At 49.4% G+C, this 4,380-nt stretch overlaps 1 pseudogene; it reads left to right on the forward strand.

The window, feature by feature from the left end:
- LOC105545921 overlaps positions 1–2,348 on the forward strand; it is a 2,918-nt pseudogene extending 570 nt beyond the window's left edge.
- The last annotated feature ends 2,032 nt before the right edge of the window (positions 2,349–4,380 follow it).

Raw genomic sequence — 4,380 nt, forward strand, 5'->3', positions numbered from 1 at the left:
GCCCAGGCTGGAGTGCAATGGCGCGATCTCGGCTCACCACAAGCTCTGCCTCCCGGGTTCCAGTGATTCTCCTGCCTCAGCCTCCTGAGTAGCTGGGATCACAGGCGCATGCCACCATGCCCAGTTCATTTTTGTATTAAGTAGAGGTGGGGTTTTACCATGTTGGCCAGGCTGGTCTCGAACTCCTGACCTCAGGTGATCTGCCCATCTTGGCCTCCCAAAGTGCTGGGATTACAGGCGTGAGCCACCGCCTCCAGCTGTAAGCTCACAATTTAATAAAGAAATATAAAACAAAGAATGACCAGACCAGGTGGTAAATGCCTAAGTGGACATACAGTGTTTACAAATGTAGAAACGTGGGCACATGGAAATGATGATGTACTAGTTTCCTGTGGCTTAAAACAACAGAAACGTATTCTCCCACAGTTCTGGAGGCTAGACATCTGAAATCAAGGTGACAGCAGGGCCATCCTCCCTCTGAGACTCCAGGCAGAATCTTTTCCTGCCTTCTCCTAGCTTCCAGTGCTGGCCAGCGATCCTCAGCATTCCTTGCTTTCAGCTGCATGACTCCGGTCTCTGCTGTCGTCCTGTGTTCTCCCCATGTGTTTCTGTCTTCGCGTGCCATTTTCCTTTCCTTACGAGGGTATTAGTCGTATTGTATTAGGGCCTACACTCATGAACTCATTTAATTCAATATGCAAAGACCCTATTTCCAAATAAGGTCACATTCCCAGGTACTGGGAGTTAGGACCTCAACATATCTTTTTAGGGGACACAGTTCAACCCATAACAGTTGGATAGTCAGGAGAGCAGGGGAAGGACCAGAGAAGGCTGGCCAGACAGGCTTGGCGAGCTGGTAAACAGGAGTCAGCAGGGCAGGGAGAAGAGTGTTGTGTTGTCTGGAATGATGTATGTAAACAGACTGGCGTCCGAGAGGGTGACACCTTTGGAAACTGCAAGGTGTTCAGTCTGACAGGCATAAAGGATCTATGCTCGGTAGTGGCAAAAGATAATCCTACAAGTTGGCAGAAGCCAAGTCATGAATCTCATCGTCTCCCCACACAAACGTGCCTGCACTCCTTTACTCCCCCTTGCTGGCTCACTTTAACCAGTCATCTCAAACCCTTACTTCCCCCTTACTTCCCACATGCAGTTGATCCCTCAGACCACCTGATTCTGCCTCCTAAAAATCTCCTAAATCAGGCCAGGCATGGTGGCCCATGCCTGTAATCCCAGCAGTTTGGGAGGCTGAGGTGGGTGGATCACCTGAGGTTAGGAGTTCGAGACCAGCCTGGCCAACATGGTAAAACCCCATCTCTACTAAAAATACAAAAATTAGGCCAGGCACAGTGGCTTACGCCTGTAATCCCAGCACTTTGGGGGCTGAGGCGGGCAGAGCACGAGGTCAAGAGATCGAGACCATCCTGGCCAATATGGTGAAACTCCATCCCTACTAAAAAAAAAAATGCAAAAATTAGCTGGGTGTGGTGGTACACACCTGTAGTCCCAGCTAGTCTGGAGGCTGAGGCAGGAGAATTGCTTGAACCTGGGAGGCAGAGGTTGCAGTGAGCCAAGATCGCACCACTGCACTTCAGCCTGGCAACAGAGCAAGAGTCCATCTCATAAAACAAACAAACAAACAAAAACCCAACAACAAAAACAAAAATGAGCCTGTCCTGGTGGTGGGCGCCTGTAATCCCAGCTGCTCCAGAGGCTGAGGAAGGGAGAATCTCTTGAACTGGGCGGTGGAGGTTGCAGTGAGCTGAGATCACACCTTAGTACTCTAGCCTGGGTGACGAGCGAAACTAAATACCATCTCAAAAAATAATAACAATAGTTCTCTTTGCCATCATTTCTCTTCCTGTGGAGCCGCTGCCGTGAAGGTTGAGCTGTGCAGTTTCAGCGGGTACAAGATCTAGCCAGGACACGGAAAGCGCTACGCCAGGACCCACGGGAAGGTTTTCCAGTTTCTTAATGCAAAATGCAAGTTGGCATTCCTTTCCAAAAGGAACCCTTGGCAGATAAACTGTACTGTCCTCTACAGAAGGAAGCACAAAAAGGGACAGTTGGAAGAAATTCAAAAGAAAGGAACCCGTTGAGCAGTCAAATTCCAGAGGCCATCACTCGTGTATCTCTTGCTGCTATAATGACCAAGAGGAATCAGAAACCTGAAGTTAGAAAGGCTCAAAGAGAACAAGCTATCAGGGCTGCTAAGGAAGCAAAAGAGGCTAAGCAAGCATCTAAAAAGACTGCAATGGCTGCTGCTAAGGCACCTACAAAGGCAACGCCTAAGCAAAAGATTGTGAAGCCTGTGAGTTTCAGCTCCCTGAGTTGGTGGAAAACGATAAACTGGCAGATTAGATTTTTAAATAAAGATTGGATTCTAACTCGAAGAATAGGGAGGAGGAGGAAGAGGAAGAGGGAGGAGGAAGAGGAAGAGGAAGAAGAGGAGGAAGAGGAAGAGGGAGGAGGAAGAGGGAGGAGGAGGAGGAGGAAGAAGAAGAGGAGGAGGAGGAGGAGGAAGGGGAAGTAGTTCTCCTAAATCTGCCTTCTTGTTTCTACTTCCACTTTCTAGTTCAGGCCCTCGTCATGACACAGTGGAGCACTGGCCATCTCACGGGTCCTCCTGCTGTCAGGCCCGCGCATCCCCTCTCGGTTCTCAGGGGTCCTCCAGCTGTCAGGCCCATGCATCACCTCTCCGTCTCCTCTGCCACTAGAGCCATCACTCAATGCTCTGGACCGTACCCCTCCCGGGGCAGGAGGTAGGTGGATCCCCATAGTGTCATGAATGATGCTGCTTTAGTCAGCTACCTGAGCTTCACTAGCCGCTTCCTCATCAGATCCCGGCATTCTCCGTGGCCAGCCTGAAGACAGAGCGTTTGCTTTCAGAGAACTCCATCCTCGATTTGCTCTTTAGTGACTTTTTTCCTACTGTGAATTAACAAGTCGATATTCAGATTTCATTTTTAAGATGCAAGTTAAATTCTTTCGTAGAATTGAGTCCTTGAATCAATTCACCTTCAGATTGCAATCTGAGCTCCATGTCATGGTTTACAGCTGTCAGTGATCTGACCTTTGGCCACCGGTTCTACTTCTCCTCTACAGGATTTCGGACCCTAGGTGCTATGGAATTATTTGAGTTCCTACTTGGTGGCAGTCTTTCCTCTGCCTGGGATACCGCCTCCTCCCCCTTCTATTTTCTTTTCTTTTCTTTTCTTTCTTTTTTTTTTGAGGTGGAGTCTCGCTTTGTCGCTCAGGCTGGAGTGCCGTGGCGCGATCTCAGCTCACTGCAACCTCTGCCTCCTGGGTTCAAGCGATTCTCCTGCCTCAGCCTCCCGAGTAGCTGGGATTACAAGGGCACACCACTATGCCTGGCTAATTTTTGTACTTTTAGTAGAGAAAGAGTTTCACCATGTTGGCCAGGCTGGTCTCAAACTCCTGACCTTGTGATCTGCCCGCATCAACTTCCCAAAGTGCTGGGATTACAGGCATGAGTCACCGCGCCCAGCTTCTCCCTTCTATTTCTGACTACCTCCAGCTTGTTTTTCCAAACGCAGCTCAGGATTTGCTCTGGAATGAAGCCTTCTCTACCTCTTCAGGGCAGCATCAGGTGGCCCTCCTCTGTGCTCCCGGAATCCCTCATTCTACCATCCATTACGGCCTCTCATCTTATTTGATTTCCACACCTACATGGTTAGTTTTCTTGTTTATGTTTCCGTCTAGACTCTGAACAACTCCAGCAGGCTCCAGGTCAGTTCTCCCAAAAACACTGTACCTAATCATTGCTCTTTTGGCACCTATTGGGAGTATCCTATGCTTTTTTTTTTTTCTTTTCTTTTCTTTTTGCCTAATGTTGGCATTTTAATTTTGTGTTTTCTTGATAGAATGGGTAAATTTCTATAGCCATTAGCTGTGGACTCTAAGGCACTCCTCTCCAAAGGCATAGTGTTTGTACCTACTATGGATGCTGCGCCATGAAGACTGAGTTGGGGATGGAGCAATCAGCAGGCAGCTGGGGGTGTTGCTGTGGATGAGATGTTGAGATTACTGGGGGCGTTGCTGTGGATGAGAAGCTGAGGTTACTGGGGGCGTTGCTGTGGACGAGATGCTGAGGTTACTGGGGGCGTTGCTGTGGACGAGATGCTGAGGTTACTGGGGGCGTTGCTGTGGACGAGATGCTGAGGTTACTGGGGGCGTTGCTGTGGACGAGATGCTGAGGTTACTGGGGGCGTTGCTGTGGGTGAGATGCTGAGGTTACTGGGGTCGTTGCTGTGGGTGAGAAGCTGAGGTTACTGGGGGCGTTGCTATGGATGAGATGCTGAGGTTACTGGGGGTGTTGCTGTGGATGAGATGTTGAAGTTACTGGGGGTGTTGCTGTGG

Source organism: Mandrillus leucophaeus, unplaced genomic scaffold, assembly GCF_000951045.1.
Source record: "Mandrillus leucophaeus isolate KB7577 unplaced genomic scaffold, Mleu.le_1.0 Scaffold342, whole genome shotgun sequence".
In the NCBI taxonomy this organism is placed as follows: domain Eukaryota; kingdom Metazoa; phylum Chordata; class Mammalia; order Primates; family Cercopithecidae; genus Mandrillus; species Mandrillus leucophaeus.